The following is a 19,883-nucleotide window of genomic DNA, read 5'->3' on the forward strand; positions in this document are numbered from 1 at the left end:
CAGTACTTAATATAATAAAATATATTATATATGTATAATTCTGAATGGAGAAATAAAATTTATTTTTTATTATTGGCAACGGACTGGCTTGTAATTGCATAATGTAATTTTTTTTTCATGCAACTTTTCTTTTTATTCACTGGTATGTGTTACCATCTCTTTAAGCAGAGCAGGATTTGGGCCCTACATTTCCACTCACAAGCCTGTCTGAGTCTTTCCCCTGCTTTACAACAGCATAGGCAGTCTTAGAATTGTGTTGCTATAAACAATACTTTTATTTGGAAAACAAGCCCTATGGATATTTGCTCCTGTTGAGTTGGTTTAATATACTAATTTCTAGAGGCCTAATACATGCAGAGTTGTTAACTATAGGAGATGGAAGGATTAAAAAAAGCAGATCCTCAAAGATGAAACAAGTCATTAAAGACTTCTTTTAAACATCAAGGTACATGTCTCAGAACACACACTTCAGTGGTAGATTTGGTCTGCTAAGGAATCTGCTTGCTAGCTTAACACTTAAGACCACAGAGTTAACATTAGGTTGCATATATCTTAAGACAAACGTTATCTCAATCAGTTAAAATAAGCCAATGTGAAACAAGAAAAGAACTACTAACTCTTCCTTAGTACGTAAAGTAACACAGTGTCACACATTGAAGTAAAAAGCAATCTTATCTTCCTCTTAAGTAGTTGTCATGCCATACAGATTTTTATAATATTAACAAAAATAAACAAACAAAAATCCTTGACAATATATTATGGGTGAGAATATTGGACATATGTGTGCATATTCTGGCAGATAGAGCTCAGTCCACTTCCTCCTTGTGTGAGGTGTCATCATCTCCCTCAAGAGGGGCATTTCTCCAGTTAGAGCAGCACTACTATCATCAGCAGTAGGGTCATCTTGTCAATACCCAGGTTGAGTTTGATCATCTTGTAGATCCTGTTGGCATGTGTCTGGGCTCTTACAGATTGAAGCTGGAAGACAGGAATGCAGTTTCATAAAATAAGATGACCAGATCCCTCATAAACTTATCATTCTTGACAGCCTTCTGCCTTAAGCAGAATGAAAGAGTCAGGGTTGATTTTCAGGTGTTTCTTTGCTACCATGTAACCCATTGTTGAGTTGTCCCTCAGGGCTAGACCTTCATGATTCTTTCCATACTTTCTGTCCAGCCCTATGTGCTTGTGACAATGCAGCATGAGGACATGAACAATCGGTTTGACACTACCACTTTTTCAACTTTTTTCTCCAAGTTGTTTTTCATGATTTTGCAGAGGTTTTCAAACTTTGTTTTTGTTTTGTTTTTTCTCTTCCTATTTCTCTTTTCTCTTGTTCATCTTCTGGAAATTCCAAAGCTTCATTGGTGACAGATACTGAAGTCTCCCCCTCCCCAGTACCTTCAGCTATTGGAGACAATACTCATCGATAGGCTCCATCATATTTATCACTTCTAGGTCATGCTTCCAGAGATGTTTCACAAAGGCAGAGTTAGAAACCTGGTCCTTGGTTTCACCAGAGATGTAATAGAGATGTTTCTTGTTTTCCTTTATTCTGGTACAGTAGTCATTGAGAGAAACCTTCTCATCACCAGAAGGAGATATGCAATATCTTAACAGCTCAGAAAGCTTTTTCCAGTTTTGAAAGTCTTCATGTATTCCAAGGTTAATATTTTTAGAGAACTGCTTATAAAACTTCTTGTAGCTCTCTTTGTCTTCTGTCAGTTCAATGAAGAGCTCTAAGAACTTTTTGACCAAATTCTTTCTGATAACTTTCAAAATTTTACTTTGTTGCAATATTTCATAGGACATATTTAGAGGGCGATCATCTGAGTCCACCATGCCTCTAATGAATTCAGATATTCAGGGATCAGCTCTTTATAGTTCTCCATGATGAAAACCCTGTGTACATACAACTTAATTTCTTTTTCTTTCTGTTTTCCAAGAGGTAAAAGAGAACATGTCTTGGGACAAGAGAAGGGCTATGAATTCAACTGAAAAATGCTTCACTGCCAAGTGGTCTTTCCAGTCATTGGTCAAGCAGTCATAGAATTCTCCATATTCTTTATTAGTAATATTGTCAGGATTTCTGGTCCAGACTGGGTTGTGTTTTAAGAAGTTCTTCTTGAACAATGTACTTTTTCTTGATCTTTTTTTTTTTTTGTCACCATCCTTCTTGACTTCTTCGGAACCAACATCTTCTATTTCTGACTTGTCACCGGACTTTTATTCTTCTTTTTTCTTCTGCCTAATCATCATTTAATTCTTTATCATATCCTTTCTCTACAAAAACAATAATTGGATAGCCTATAAATTGAGAACGTTTCTTCACAATCTCCTCTATTCTTCTTTCTTCCAAGTACTGACTTTCATCTTTCACATGCAGAATAACCTTGTTCCACAGGGTTCACCTGCGTCAGTCCTAACCATGAAGAGGCCTCCCACCAATGAGTCCCAGCCATAATGCTTGTCATCGTTGTATTTCTCAGCCACCAGGTAAGCAGAGTAGAAGCCCACACTGAACTGGCTGATCATGGAGATGTCGGTACCTGTGTGAAGCACCTCCATGAATGACTTGGTAATGATGTCCAGGTTGTTGATCAGGTTGGCCTTGGTCATCCTGATACTAGTGTCCACGATGGCGAGCATCAGGTCTTGCTTGTTGTGAATGAGATTCATGTGCAGCTCTCTCCCAGAGTCCAGCTTGCTGGAGTCAGACAAGCACTTATACCGGATTTTGTCCAGAGCATCTGAGAAGTTTGAAATGAACTCCCTCAGACAGATCTCTCTGTTTGAGTAGAAAGTGCTAATGATCAAAGAACATAAGCTGGGTGATCTCTGCCTGGGAGGTGAACATCTCAACCTCTTCCTCCTCTATGGGTTGATCTTAGTTCTGCATCTCTTTGGGCATCTTGGAGATAAGACCATGAAGGTTTTGTCTCACAGTGATAATAGGATACAGAAGCATCTGTGCACCACCCCTGAACCTCCCTTATCCATAATGCAATTTTATATGGAGGGAAAATGTGAAATGGAAGATTATGCTATTCTCTCCATTTGTGTATTTAGTCTTCTCTGTACTTCTGACTGCTTATCATGGAAAACAGTAGCAAAGTTAAAATAGCTCTGATGATACATACATGTACATTTAATAGATTTCAAGTTTATGTTTTGACTGAATTCTTTTTTTTTTTTATTAAAGGAAAGAAAAAAAAAAAGAATTTAACACAACATTTAGAAATCATACCATTCTACATATGCACTCAGTAATTCTTAACATCATCACATAGATGCAAGATCATTGTTTCTTAGTACATTTGCATCGGTTTAGAGGAACTAGCAACACAACAGAAAAAGATATAAAATGTTAATATAAAGAAAAGAAATAAAAGTAGTAGTAATAGTAAAAAACAACAACAACAAACAAACCAACAAGCAAACAAAAACAAAAAAAAACCCTATAGCTCAGATGCAGCTTCATTCAGTATTTTAACATGATTACTTTACAATTAGGTATTATTGTGCTGTCCATTTTTGAGTTTTTGTATCTAGTCCTGTTGCACAGTCTGTATCCCTTCAGCTTCAATTACCCATTGTCTTACCCTGTTTCTAACTCCTGCTGAACTCTGTTACCAATGACATATTTCAAGTTTATTCTCGAATGTCCGTTCACATCAGTGGGACCATACAGTATTTGTCCTTTAGTTTTTGGCTGGATTCACTCAGCATAATATTCTCTAGGTCCATCCATGTTATTACAAGGTTCATAAGTTTATCTTGTCTTAAAGCTGCATAATATTCCATCGTATGTATATACCACAGTTTGTTTAGCCACTCTTCTGTTGATGGAGATTTTGGCTGTTTCCATCTCTTTGCAATTGTAAATAACGCTGCTATAAACATTGGTGTGCAAATGTCCGTTTGTGTCTTTGCCCTTAAGTCCTTTGAGTAGATACCTAGCAATGGTATTGCTGGGTCGTATGGCAATTCTATATTCAGCTTTTTGAGGAACCGCCAAACTGCCTTCCACAGTGGTTGCACCCTTTGACATTCCCACCAGCAGTGGATAAGTGTGCCTCTTTCTCAGCATCCTCTCCAGCACTTGTCATTTTCTGTTTTGTTGATAATGGCCATTCTGGTGGGTGTGAGATGATATCTCATTGTGGTTTTGATTTGCATTTCTCTAATGGCCAGGGACATTGAGCATCTCTTCATGTGCCTCTTGGCCATCCGTATTTCTTCTTCTGGTAGGTGTCTGTTTAAGTCTTTTTCCCATTTTGTAATTGGGTTGGCTGTCTTTTTGTTGTTGAGTTGAATAATCTCTTTATAAATTCTGGATACTAGACCTTTATCTGATATGTCGTTTCCAAATATTGTCTCCCATTGTGTAGGCTGTCTTTCTACTTTCTTGATGAAGTTCTCTGATGCACAAAAGTGTTTAATTTTGAGGAGCTCCCATTTATTTATTTCCTTCTTCAGTGTTCTTGCTTTAGGTTTAAGGTCCATAAAACCACCTCCAGTTGTAAGATCCATAAGATATCTCCCAACATTTTCCTCTAACTGTTTTATGGTCTTAGACCTAATGTTTAGATCTTTGATCCATTTTGAGTTAACTTTTGTATAGGGTGTGAGAGATGGGTCTTTTTTCATTCTTTTGCATATGGATATCCAGTTCTCTAGGCACCATTTATTGAAGAGACTGCTCTGTCCCAGGTGAGTTGGCTTGACTGCCTTATCAAAGATCAAATGTCCATAGATGAGAGGGTCTATATCTGAGCACTCTATTCGATTCCATTGGTCGATATATCTATCTTTATGCCAATACCATGCTGTTTTGACCACTGTGGCTTCATAATATGCCTTAAAGTCAGGCAGCGCGAGACCTCCAGCTTCGTTTTTTTTCCTCAAGATGTTTTTAGCAATTCGGGGCACCCTGCCCTTCCAGATAAATTTACTTATTGGTTTTTCTATTTCTGAAAAATAAGTTGTTGGGATTTTGATTGGTATTGCATTGAATCTGTAAATCAATTTAGGTAGGATTGACATCTTAACTATATTTAGTCTTCCAATCCATGAACACGGTATGCCCTTCCATCTATTTAGGTCTACTGTGATTTCTTTTAACAGTTTTTTGTAGTTTTCTTTATATAGGTTTTTTGTCTCTTTGGTTAAATTTATTCCTAGGTATTTTATTCTTTTAGTTGCGATTGTAAATGGGATTCGTTTCTTGATTTCCGCCTCAGCTTGTTCATTACTAGTGTATAGAAAAGCTACAGATTTTTGAATGTTGATCTTGTAGCCTGCTACTTTGCTGTACTCATTTATTAGCTCTAGTAGTTTTGTTGTGGATTTTTCCGGGTTTTCAATGTATAGTATCATATCGTCTGCAAACAGTGATAGTTTTACTTCTTCCTTTCCAATTTTGATGCCTTGTATTTCTTTTTCTTGCCTAATTGCTCTGGCTAGAACTTCCAAGACAATGTTGAATAATAGTGGTGATAGTGGACATCCTTGTCTTGTTCCTGATCTTAGGGGGAAAGTTTTCAATTTTTCCCCATTGAGGATGATATTAGCTGTGGGTTTTTCATATATTCCCTCTATCATTTTAAGGAAGTTCCCTTGTATTCCTATCCTTTGAAGTGTTTTCAACAGGAAAGGATGTTGAATCTTGTCAAATGCCTTCTCTGCATCAATTGAGATGATCATGTGATTTTTCTGCTTTGATTTGTTGATATGGTGTATTACATTAATTGATTTTCTTATGTTGAACCATCCTTGCATACCTGGGATGAATCCTACTTGGTCATGATGTATAATTCTTTTAATGTGTTGTTGGATACGATTTGCTAGAATTTTATTGAGGATTTTTGCATCTGTATTCATTAGAGAGATTGGTCTGTAGTTTTCTTTTTTTGTAATATCTTTGCCTGGTTTTGGTATGAGGGTGATGTTGGCTTCATAGAATGAATTAGGTAGTTTTCCCTCCACTTTGATTATGTTGAAGAGTTTGAGGAGAGTAGGTACTAATTCTTTCTGGAATGTTTGATAGAATTCACATGTGAAGCCGTCTGGTCCTGGACTTTTCTTTTTAGGGAGCTTTTGAATAACTAATTCAATCTCTTTACTTGTGATTGGTTTGTTGAGGTCGTCTATTTCTTCTTGAGTCAAAGTTGGTTGTTCATGTCTTTCCAGGAACCTGTCCATTTCTTCTAAATTGTTGTATTTATTAGCGTAAAGTTGTTCATAGTATCCTGTTATTACCTCCTTTATTTCTGTGAGGTCAGTAGTTATGTCTCCTCTTTCATTTCTAATCTTATTTATTTGCATCCTCTCTCTTCTTCTTTTTGTCAATCTTGCTAAGGGCCCATCAATCTTGTTGATTTTCTCATAGAACCAACTTCTGGTCTTATTGATTTTCTCTATTGTTTTCATGTTTTCAATTTCATTTATTTCTGCTCTAATCTTTGTTATTTCTTTCCTTTTGCTTGCTTTGGGATTAGTTTGCTGTTCTTTCTCCAGTTCTTCCAAGTGGACAGTTAATTCCTGCATTTTTTGCCTTTTCTTCTTTTCTGATAAAGGCATTTAGGGCAATAAATTTCCCTCTTAGCACTGCCTTTGCTGCGTCCCATAAGTTTTGATATGTTGTGTCTTCATTTTCATTTGCCTCTAGGTATTTACTAATTTCTCTTGCAATTTCTTCTTTGACCCACTTGTTGTTTAAGAGTGTGTTGTTGAGCCTCCATCTATTTATGAATTTTCTGGCACTCCGCCTATTATTGATTTCCAACTTCATTCCTTTATGATCCGAGAAAGTGTTGTGTATGATTTCAATCTTTTTAAATTTGTTAAGACTTGCTTTGTGACCCAGCATATGGTCTATCTTTGAGAATGATCCATGAGCACTTGAAAAAAAGTTGTATCCTGCTGTTGTGGGATGTAATGTCCTATAAATGTCTGTTAAGTCAAGTTCATTTATAGTAATATTCAGGTTCTCTATTTCTTTATTGATCATCTGTGTAGATGTTCTGCCCATTGATGAGAGTGGTGAATTGAAGTCTCCAACTATTATGGTATATGTGTCTATTTCCCTCTTCAGTGTTTGCAGTGTATTCCTCACGTATTTTGGGGCATTCTGGTTCGGTGCATAAATATTTATGATTGTTATGTCTTCTTGCTTAATTGTTCCTTTTAATAGTATATAGTGTCCTTCTTTGTCTCTTTTAACTGTTTTACATTTGAAGTCTAATTTGTTGGATATTAGTATAGCCACTCCTGCTCTTTTCTGGTTGTTGTTTGCATGAAATATCTTTTCCCAACCTTTCACTTTCAACCTATATTTATCTTTGGGTCTAAGATGTGTTTCCTGTAGACAGCATATAGAAGGATCCTGTTTTTTAATCCATTCTGCCAGTCTATGTCTTTTAATTGGGGAATTCAGTCCATTGACATTTAGAGTTATTACTGTTTGGATAATATTTTCCTCTACCATTTTGCCTTTTGTATTATATATATCATATCTGACTTTCCTTCTTTCTACACTTTTCTCCATGTCTCTCTCTTCTGTCTTTTTGTATCTGACTCTAGTGCTTCCTTTAGTATTTCTTGCAGAGCTGGTCTCTTGGACACAAATTCTCTTAGTGACTTTTTGTCTGAGAATGTTTTAATTTCTCCCTCATTTTTGAAGGACAATTTTGCTGGATATAGGAGTCTTGGCTGGCAGTTTTTCTCTTTTAGTAACTTAAATATATCATCCCACTGTCTTCTAGCTTCCATGGTTTCTGCTGAGAAATCTACACATAGTCTTATTGGGTTTCCCTTGTATGTGACGGATTGTTTTTCTCTCGCTGCCTTCAAGATCCTCTCTTTCTCTTTGACCTCTGACATTCTAACTAGTAAGTGTCTTGGGGAACGCCTATTTGTGTCTAATCTCTTTGGGGTGCGCTGCACTTCTTGGATCTGTAATTTTAGGTCTTTCATAAGAGTTGGGAAATTTTCAGTGATAATTTCTTCCATTAGTTTTTCTCCTCCTTTTCCCTTCTCTTCTCCTTCTGGGATACCCACTACACGTATATTTGTACGGTTCATATTGTCCTTGAGTTCCCTGATACCTTGTTCAAATTTTTCCATTCTTTTCCGGATAGTTTCTGTTTCTTTTTGGAATTCAGATGTTTCATCCTCCAAATCACTAATTCTATCTTCTGTTTCTTTAAATCTGTCATTGTAGGTATCCATTGTTTTTTCCATCTTTTCTAATTTATCTTTCACTTCCATACGTTCTGTGATTTGTTTTTTCAGTTTTTCTATTTCTTCTTTATATTCAGCCCATGTCTTCTTCATGTCCTCCCTCAATTTATCGATTTCGTTTTTGAAGAGTTTTTCCATTTCTGTTCGTATATTCAGCATTAGTTGTTTCAGCTCCTGTATCTCATTTGAACTATTGGTTTCTTCGTTTGACTGGGCCATATGTTCAATTTTCTGACCGTGATCCGTTATCTTCTGCTGGCGTCTGGGCATTTAGTCAGATTTCCCCGGGTGTTCGACCCCACTGGTTGAAAGATTTTTCTGCACAATCTCTGGATTCTGTTCTTCCTATCCTGCCCAGTAGGTGGCGCTTGTGGCACACGCCTGTCTGTGGGTTCCACCAGCGAAAGTTGCTGTGGGTCCCTCAACTCTGGAAAACTCTCGCCGTAGGGGAGGTTCGGCAACCGAAGCGTCTTGGAAGAATACCAGCCGGCCCGGGGTTCCAAACGTGGGGAGGGTCACCGGCCGTCGCAGCACAGGAGAGCGTCCGGCCAAATTAGCCAGTCGGCCCGGGGCACCAAGCGTGGCGGGAGGGCGCCAGCCGTCGCAGCCCGGGAGAGTACACTGTTCCCAGCCGACGGGGGAGTCACGTGTTTGGAAGGGATCCCCCGGTCACTGTTCTCCGCAGTCTGGGGATTTCCGACCCAACTATCTCAGTTGTTCCGGGGGGCCTCGTGTGGTGTGGGCACCAGCCACCGCGGCCTAAGGGGACTGCCTGTCCAATTCTACCAGCTGGCCCAGGAAGGTGGAAGGGAGGGACTCCGGTCGCTTGCCGTCCCACCCAGGAAAGCCCGTGCCCCTTGGTGATCTCACCGGAGCTGGTTCTCCCAGATAGTCAGCCGTTCCAGGATGGGGTACGCTGTCCCTCTGATCTCCCTCGTGGTTCCGGGAGCTGCTCTGTATTATCTCCACTCCCCCAGTAGCTGTTCTGGAGGAGGAAAGGTGAGGGCGGCAAGGCTGTCGAGGCTGGTGGCGGAGGAGCACGGTGAAGGCGGGGGAAGAGGGCACCGTGGTGGTTGGAGAGCAGCCGGAGCAGGAGGGGGAGGAGAGGGGAGAAGGAGGGCGGGCGGCTCGGCTGCTGCGGGGCGTGGGCGCCGCGCCGCGGGCCGGCGGAGAAAGAGAGGGGAGAAGGAGGGCGGGCGGCTCGGCTGCTGCGGGGCGTGGGCGCCGCGCGGCGGGCCGGCGGAGAAAGAGAGGGGAGAAGGAGGGCGGGCGGCTCGGCTGCTGCGGGGCGTGGGCGCCGCGCGGCGGGCCGGCGGAGAAAGAGAGGGGAGAAGGAGGGCGGGCGGCTCGGCTGCTGCGGGGCGTCCTGAATTCTTTTTATGGTACTCTCTACAAAAATGCTAAATTGATTGATCAAAGCAAGTGTTTTTTTTTTCATCAGGGCTTCAATTATAAATTCTGTTTGATATACAAGATAATGAATTAACTTTAATATGGAAAATTTTCCATCAGCAATGCAATCTGTTTTATTTCTTTCCCTGATATGCTTATTTATACTCTACAGTACATCAAATTCCATATTCCTGAAATTTCTCTTCTGATCATTAAATTGCTATTCAATTTCCAGGGAATACATCCAAGATTTACCTCCCTCAAATTTATCATCTATAACCCTTGTCACAAATCCAAAGTTTGTATTCTGAATTTCTATTTTAATTGTCCTTCTGTCAATTTTGTGCTATCAATTTTGAAAATATGGACTCATAGTGAATCCTGGAAACAGATGCATTTGAAACCAAGAGAAAAATTATTCTGTTTTGGGAAGTTCCACAAAGCTTTCCCAAGGAATGATGAACTTTTATTACTTTATATCATACTGAATTTTATAAAATGCCCTATTTTTTTATTCCCTAACAGAGTGTAATTTCAAAATGGCAGGATAAATTTATAATTGCTGTTGCATATCACACTTAATATCTGTCATATATTAAAAAGTCAATATTTATTCAGTAAATGAAAGAAGGAATGATGTACAAAACAGAGAGAATGAAGTTTTGTTATTTATTTATGTATTTATAGTAAACTCCTCCATCCTTCTGATATTAAATCCTTCTCCAATACAAATATTCAATTGTAAATATTTTTATATTGTCTTACAAGGTTTTCATCAATAGTATTCCATAATTTTTTAAATTATTATGATCCACTCCTAGCCATTCTCTAAATCCTATTTTAAATAGTTTTGATTGAAAAGTTGTGTTTATATTCTGCTCCCATAATTAGCATTAACTTAACCTGGCGTTCTAGTTTGCTAGCTGATAGAATGTGATATGCCAGAAACAGAATGGCTTTTAAAAAGGGAAACTTGTTAAGTTGCAAGTTTACAGTTCTAGGCTGTGAAAATGTCCAAATTAAAGCAAGTCTATAGAAATGTCCAATCTAAGGCATTCAGGGAATCATACCTTCATTCAAGAATGCTGATGATGTTCAGGGTTTCTCTTTCAACTGGAAAGACACATGGTGAACATGATGGCACCTGCTAGCTTTCTCTCTAGATTTTTTGTTTCATGAAACTCCAAGGGTGTTTTCCTTCTTCATCTCCAAAGATCTCTAGTTCTTGTGGCTCTCAAGATTTATCCAAAATGTTTCTTCTTTTAAGATCCCCAGTAAACTAATCAAAGCCCACCTGGAATTGGTGGAGTCACATCTCTCTCTAATCAAAAGTTAATACCCACAATTGGGCTTTATATCTCTGTACTGAATTAGATTCAGAACACAGAACTGAAGAGAGATTAAAAGAATTAGCTGCCTCCATAAGATGGGATCAGGATTAAAACATGGCTTTTCAAAGGCACATAATCCTTTCAAACTGCCACACATGGGGTTCTTCAAACCCAAAACATATCTATCTTCCTTTCTTACTATATTCAAATTAATAGCTCAGAAATAATTTGTAGTGGGATACTATTAGTGAGTTAAGTCTGATTAGACTCAAATTTTACAAGATTTCTTGCTATTTTAAAACAAGGCCCACCTTCCTTCCAGTTTTCAATAACACACACATCATCTTGGTCTAAGGGCTTATCAAAAGTATCTTTAGAATCTACATGTATACCAAAAGCCTCTTCAAAGCATTCTAGGCCTTCACTATCAAATGCCTCACAACTCTTCCAGAATCCTCACTTTAACCTGTTAAAAAGCCATTCCAACATGTTTGGTATTTTGCCAACTGCAGCAGCACCCCATTCTTCTGGTACCAAAATCTGATCTAGTTTGCAAGTTGTCAGAATGTGATATAACAGAAATGGAATGGCTTTTAATAGGAGGAATTTATTAAGTTGGAGGCTTACAGTTCTAAGGCCATGAAAATGTTCAAATTAAAGCAAAATGCGGGCGGGCCACGGTGGCTCAGCAGGCAAGAATGCTTGCCTGCCATGCCAGAGGACCCGGGTTCGATTCCCGGTGCCTGCCCATGTAAAAAATTTAAAAAATAAAGAAAAAATAAAATTGTTTAAAGCAAAATGCCCAATCTAAGGCATCCAGGGAAAGATACTTAAGTTCAAGAAGACTAATGATGTCCAGGGTTTCTCTGTCTCTTAGCTGGAAATGCACAGGATGAAATCTGCTAGCTTTCTCTTCAATGGCTTCCCTGGAGCTCTGTCTGTTCTATTGGCTCTTTTAGTTCTGGTGGCTTTCATGGATCTCAAGCTTTTCCCAAAATGGTTCCCTCTTAAGGGCTCCAGTAAGCAACCCCAACTTGAATTAGTGGAGACACATCTCCATGGAAACCATGAAATCAGAAATTATCACCTACAATTGAGTGGGTCATATCTCCATGGAAACAATAAAAAAGATACCACTAAGCAATATTGAATGAGGATTAAAGGACATAGCTTTTCTGGAATATACAATGGATTCAAACCAGCACATCTGTTAATAGGCAGAAAAGAAAAAATGTCTAGAGTTGGTTCAAATCAGATTTAGTTACTGCAGTGGCTCAAATGTTCTCATACTACAGAGAATGGAGCAAAGTAGCTTCAGTGGCTAAATTCCTTCATTTATTCCACCTAGGAAACAAATATTCATTGGAGATATTTTCTAAGTTACTCTCCATATTTCTATTGTTATATATTTGGGGCATACTGTATTTTTATTAAAGAGGGAAGTTTTGGAGATCTTTACCCTTATAATCTCTAAAAGCTGAAAAACATGAATTTCTGAAATTGAAATATGATCTTTACCTTGTCAGTCTCCATGATATTATTATTTCAGCATGTGTTTATTTTTATAGACTTAAAATTAAATAGAAGTGTAAAGATCCAGTCTGCAGGAAGAAAGTATCATCTTGATGATACCTTGATTTAGGCATTTTCCAGACCTCAAAACTGAGAGGGTATTAACTACCATTGTTTATACCAGTCCCTTTCATGATATTTGCTTTGAGAAGCTTAGGAGACTAAAACAAGGTGTTTCATAACTATGCACTGAATTAATGAGTTAGTAAATAAATTATTTCAAGATGTGTTAAGGGACTTATGGAAAATGGTAGAACAAAGTGGAATGAGTTCACACCTGCTCTGTGGAACAAAAAAAGGGTTGGAGAGAAAATGACTAGGACTGTGGTCCTTGAGTATGAGTAATCAAAGTGTCTGTAGGGATTTGAGGGAAAAAGAAGGGGATCAGGATGGGGGAGCAAAGTAGGTTGATCAACTGTGATCCACACCAAGGTGTACTGTGACAAGAGGGAAGGGGCAGATTGGAGGCAACTAACCATCTCTACCTTCCAACCTGCCCCAGCTGCTGACTGGGGTAACCTCCTCACGTGGATCCATAGGTGCACTCAATCGTCCACCATGGCAGGGTCAGACCTCCAGGCATGGGAACAATAACTCAGCTGGTACTTGGAGTAGCTGGCCCTATGGGGGTGGTGCCTAGCAGAGCCTGGTGCTTCAGATTAGCTGATCCCCATGGGTCTGGTTGGTTCCTCAGTCTCACAAGAGAGACTGGTCATCCAGCCTCCACAGACCAAGTGTAGGGCCCCATTGCGCATGCCTGTCTTCCAGCTGCTGCAGTCTGGAGGGGGCAGTCTGAGGGGGGAGGTACCTCAGGATCGCCACCTGCAGGTGAGAAGGGGTAAATGTAGGCAGACTAACTCCATATCTACCTAGATTTTAATTTTTTCCCTAATATTCTTTTTTCTTTATCCCTTCCTTTTTAAATACAACATATTTAATATATATTATATTAAAATATAATATATTATATATATATTTTTTGCATGGGCAGGCTCTGGGAATCAAACCTGGGATGGCATGGCAGGCAAGAATTCTACCACTGAGCCATCATTGCCTGCCCTATATATATTTTTATTACTAATATTATTGTTAATTTTACTATTTTTTTGTTTTTAATATTTACATTTTTATTATTTTATATAATTGTTTATTTTCTATTTTATTCATTCATTTATTATTATTTTTATAATTATTATTACTTTTTTTCTTAAATATATTCTCTCTTTGATGGCCAGGAGTCTGAGTTCATTCCCAATATATCTTGAGGTGTCTCCTTCTGACTTTGTGGCTTAGTACTGTTGAGGTATGTTTGTTGTTATTCTTTCATAGTTATATTATATTCTTATCTTATTTTATTATTGTTATTTTTTCTTCTTTAGGGTGTGAATGGGCTGGAAATCTAGCCCTGGTTTCTCATGTGGTGGAAAGCTGTTCTACCACTGAAATATCTGCGCACCTCAGCATAGCTTTCAGTAGACCCTCAAGTTCAATTGAATCCCCTACATGTGCTCTAGGCTTGATGTGATGGGGAATAACTGACAAACCAGATACAAAAGGAAACATGCAATCAAAACTAAGTAATAAAACTTTAGATAAGTGAAGATAACCAACTTGCAAAATAATTGTATTAAGATAATCAAATGCCCAAAACAAAACAGAAAATCACAAAGCATGTTAAAACCCAAACAGAAATGGCCCAACCAAATGACCAAGTCAAAACTCCAGAGGAGACACGAAATATGGGACAACTTTCAAGGATTTTTATAAAGAAATAAAGGATATCAAGAAGACACTAGAATAGTACAAAGAAGAACTGAAAAGATTAGCAGAAAAATAGCAGATCTCACAGACATGAAAGGTACAGTAGACCAAATTAAAAATACACTAGATACACATGATAGCAGGTTCAAAGAAGAAGAAGGAAGAATAAGTGAGCTTGATGATAGAACTTTTGAATTAGAGTGCACAAAAGAAACAAATGGCAAGAAAGATGGACAAAATGGAACTGGACCCTAGGGAAATCATAGACAACAAGAGGCACACAACTATAAGAATCATTGTTGTCCCAGAAGGTGGAGAGAGGAGTAAAGGGCTGGGAAAGTTGGTTGAAGATATAATTGGGGAAAATGTTCTACCCTTAAAAAGACATAAATACGCAAATCAGAGAGGCCCAATGAAATCCAAATAGAATAAATCAGAATAGGCCTACTCCAAGACACATACTAATTAAATTGTCAAATGTTGAAAAGAAACAGAAAGTCCTGAGAGCAGCATGAGAAAAGTGATCTACTATATACAAGGAAAAATACATAAGATTGACTACTCGATAAAACACCATGAAAGCAAGAAGGCAGTGGTATGATATATTTAAGGTCCAGAATAAGAAAGGCTTTCAACCAAGAATGCCTTTTCCAGCAATGTGATCCTTCAAAACTGAGAGAGAGATTAAAATCTTCAAAGACAAACAAATATTCAGTGAACTACCCAACAAGAGATCAGCCATATAAGAAATACTAAAGAGAGTCCTATTAGCTGAAACAAAAGACAGCATAGAGAGGTCTAGAGGAGGACATAGAACTGAAGAATTCCAGTAATGGTAATGTATAGGACAAACTGAGAGATAAGGAAAATAATATATAGATCTGACAGAGGATAAGATGGTAAATTTAAGAATTATTTTTACAGTAATTACTTTGTTAATGAACTAAGCTGATGGATGAAAAGATAAAGAGCGAGTAGAATGAATTAAAAATATAACCCATCTATAGGCTGTTTACAAGAGACACATCTTAAACTCAGGGACACAATTTGATTGAAAGTTAAAGGATGAATAATAATCTTCTATGAATGCTGTAACCAAAAGAAGGCAGGAGTAGCTATACTAATATCAGACAAAATAGACTTTAAATATAAAGACATTGTAAGAGACAAATAAGGATACTATATATATATATATATATTTGTATGCTGTATGGTGGGCTCATATTTCATTATTTTTCTGTATGAGTATCCATTATTGTAGCACCATTTGTTGAATTTTTGTTTGTTTGTTGTATTTCATTTGATTGTTTTGTTCGTTTGCTTAGGTTTGGGGAAGTGCATGAACCAGAAATCGAATCCAGGTCTGCTGCATGAGAGGGAAGAATACTACCACTGAACTACCCTTGCACCCTCCAGGACACTATATGTTAACAAAAGGGACAATTCACCAAGAGGAAATAGCAATCATAAATATTTATGCTCCTAATCAAAGAGCACCAAAATACATGAGGTAAACATTGGCAAAACTGAAAGGAGCTATAGATATTTCAAGAATAATAGTGAAAGACTTCAATGCACCGCTTTTCATTATCGATAAGTCAACCAAACATAAGATCAACAAGGAAATAGAGAACTTAAAATGGGATAAATGAATTAGATCTAATAAATATGTATATAGATCATTATACCCCCAAACATCAGAATATATATTCTTCTGTAACACGCATGGAAAATTCTCCAGGATAGATCATATGCTGTGACACAATCGAGTCTTTAAAAATTTAAGATTGAAATTATCCAAAGCACTTTCTCTGACCACACTAGAATAAAACTGGAAATGAATATTCACCAAAGCCCCAGAGCTTTCACAAACTTATGGAAATTAAACAACATGCTCTTAAATAAACAATGGATGAAGGAAGAAATAGTTAGAGGAATTGATAAATATCTGGAGAAGAATGATAATGAAATACAATATATCAAAACATATGGGATGCAGCAAAAGCCGGGCTGAGAGGGATATTTATTGCACCAAGTACCATATATTAAATAAACAAGAATGAGCAAAACTTGAGGACTTCGTGCTAACTGGGAGAATTTAGAGAAAAAACAGCAAACTAACCCCAAGACAAATAAAAGAAGAGAAATAACAAAGATTAAAGCAGAAATAAACAAACCTAGAAAACACTAAAACAATAAAAAGAAACATTAAATCAAAAGTTGATCCTTTGAGAAAATCAATAAAACTGACTGTCCCCTAGTTAGATTAACAAAGAAAAAAAAGAAAGAGGATGCAAAAACTCATAAATAAGAAGGGGTCATTACCATGGATCTTGAAGAAATTTTAAAAATCATAAGGGAATATTGTATATAATATATATACCAACAAGCTATATAACGTAGATGAAAGGCACAAATTCCTAGAAACACAGAAACTACCTATACTGACTCGAGAAGAAATAAAAGATCTCAACAAACCAATTACCAGCAAGTCTAAAATTCTTCCCACAAAAAAAGTCCAGAAACAGATGACATCACAAAGAACTTGATCAAACATTCCAAAAAGAACTAACATCAATCCTGCTTAAACCCTTACAAAAAATCGAGGTAAAATAAATAGTACCCAACTCATTTTATGAAGCTAACATCACTCAGAAACCAAAATGAGATAAAGATGCATGAGAAAGGAAACTACAGACCAGTCTCCTAATGAACATAGTTGCTAAAATTCTTAACAAAATATTAGCAAATCAAATCCAACAACACACTAAAAAAATTATGCATCAGGCCCAGTGGGGTTTATACCAGGAATGCAATGGTGGTTCAATACATGAAAATCGATCAACAGAATACAGCACATTAACAACTCAAGAAGGAAAAAAATCACATGATCATACTAATTGATGCTGAAAAAACATTTGACGGAATCCGACATCCTTTCCTGATAAAAACCACTTCAAAAGGTAGAAATTGAAAGAAAAACTTTCAATATCATAAAAGACATATATGCAAAACTGTAGCCAGCATCATACTCAATGGTGAAAGACTGAAAGAATTCCTCCTAAGACTGGGAATGAGACATGGATGGCCATCATCACTACTATTATTCAGCATAGTACTAGAAGTCCTAGCTGACACAATTAGACAGGAGAAAGAAATAAAAGGCACCCAAATAAGAAAGGAAGAAGTAAAACTTTTGTTATTTGCAGATGACATGATCCTAGATTTAGAAAACCCTTAGAAATCTATGATAAAACTACCTGAGCTCACAAACAAAGGTTAATGTACAAAATCAGTAATGTGTCTATACACAATAATGACCTATCTGAGGAGACAATTAAGGAAAAAAACGTCATTCAAAGTAGGGACCTGAAAATCAGGTATCTAGAAACAAACCGAATCATGATGTTAAGGACTTGTACACAGAAAATTTTAAAAAACTGCTAAAAGAAATAAAAAATAATTTAAATAAATGGAAAGACATTCCATGCTCATGAATAGAAAGCTTCCATGTCTTTAAAATATAATTTCTGCCCAAACTGATCTATAGATTCAATGCAATATCAATCAAAATCCCAGCAATCTATTTGAAGACTTGGAAAATATGGTTATCAAACTTATTTTAAAGATAGAGAACCAAAATAGCTAAAGATATCCTACAAAAGAAAAAGCAAAGTGGGAGAGCTATCATTTCCTGACTTGAAAGTTTGCTATAGAGCCACAATGATCAAAAGACCATGGTTTTGGCACAAAGATAGAAATATCATCCAATGGAATTGAACTGAGAGTGTGGAGATAGACCAGCAAATCTATTGGCAATTGATCATTGACAAGGCCCCAAAATACACTTCACTGGGAAAGAATAGTCTTTTCAATAAATGGGCATGGAGAATTGTATATCAATAGCCAAAAGAATGAAAGAAGACCCCTACTTTACACCTCTACAAAAATTCATTCAAAATAGATTAAAGATCCAAATGTAAGATCCAGTACCATAAAACTTCTAGAAGAAAATGCAGAGAAACATCTTCAAGATCTAGTAATAAAGGGTAGCTTCTTAAATTTTACACCTAAAGCATAAGCAGTAAAAGAAAAAATACATATGTATGGGAACTCTTTAAGAACAAGAGCTTCTGTTCCTCAAAGGACTTTGTCAAGAAGGTGGAGAGGCAGCCAACTTATAGAAAATATTTGGAAATCTCATATCAGATGAAGGTTTGCTATGCTGTGTACATAAAGAAATTATACAGCTCAATGACAAAATAACAAACAACCCAATTATAAAATGGGCAGAGGATATAAATAAACACTTTCTGAAGAATGAATACAGATGGCTAAAAGCACATGAAAAAATGTTCATTTTCATTAGCTATAAAGGAAATGCAAAATAAAACAATGAGATATTTCATACCTATAAGGATGACTGCTATTAAACAAATAGACAATTACAAATGTTGGAGAGAATGTGAAAAACTTGGAACACTTATTCACTGTTGGGTGTACTATATAATGGCACAGGCACTGTGGAAGGCTGTTTGGTGATTCCTCAGAACCCTAAATATTGGGCTGCCTATTACCTGGCAATACCAATACTTAGCATATACTGAGAAGAACTGAGAACAGTAACATGAGCAGGCCTTTGCACACCGAAGTTCACAGCAGCACTTTTCATGATTACCAAAAGATGGAAACCATCCAAGTGCTCATAAACAGATTACAGGCTAAGCAAAATGTGGTATATGCATAGAATTGCATATTATGTAGCAGTAAGATGAATTGAGGTTCCAAAGCATATGACAAAGTAGATGAAACTTGAGAGTATAATGCTAAGTGAAATGTCAGACACAGATGGACAAATACTGTATGCTTTTGCTGTTATGAGGGTAAAGGTAATCTCAGAGGTTACAATGTAGAATATAGCAGACCTAGAGGTGCACAAACACTAGAGAAAGAGGAAAGGCTATCCAAAGAGGTTAAATCTATATGCAAGAGAATGGATAGAAGTGATGGTGACTAATTAGCAGTTTTAAAAGTAATATTGCCATATTGAATATGATTAAAAGTTGATGTATAATGCCATACATCACACTGATTAAATATTCAATTATGCATAAGTTCTAACATGAACTATTTCAATTGTTTTTAGTGGACAAAGTTGACAGTAGATGGATATGGGGGGAAAACAAAAAATGCATACTATGGCCAATAATTAACAGAAAGACATCAACCAGGGCAAGTAACTGGGAGTGGGGAAGGTCAAGTGATAAGGGGTAGTTTTGATTTGACAGTTAATAACATTTTTAGTGATAAGGGGTAGTTTTGATTTGACAGTTAATAACATTGTGGTTCTCAGTTTGTTGTCATTATGGATAAATGAAAATTGCCTAAAATTGAGACATTTTGTGTGATTGCACAACCAAGCAAGGGTACTGTAAGACATAGTTTTTTATTTTGGACATTATCTATGGTGCCTAGTTGATGGAGAGAATCGAAGGATACAATGACAGAGAGGCACAATGGCAAATGGTGATACATTCATATGATGGAGTATGGTGTAGCTACAAAAAGGATGTACTTCAAATT

The 19,883-nt window shown here is 37.1% G+C and overlaps 1 pseudogene; it reads right to left on the bottom strand.

Moving 5' to 3' along the window:
• Positions 1-806: 806 nt before the first annotated feature.
• On the bottom strand, positions 807-2,911 carry LOC143679463 (heat shock protein HSP 90-alpha pseudogene; annotated as a pseudogene).
• Positions 2,912-19,883: the final 16,972 nt, after the last annotated feature.

The sequence above is a fragment of the Tamandua tetradactyla genome, chromosome 4 (genome assembly GCF_023851605.1).
Source record: "Tamandua tetradactyla isolate mTamTet1 chromosome 4, mTamTet1.pri, whole genome shotgun sequence".
NCBI lineage: Eukaryota > Metazoa > Chordata > Mammalia > Pilosa > Myrmecophagidae > Tamandua > Tamandua tetradactyla.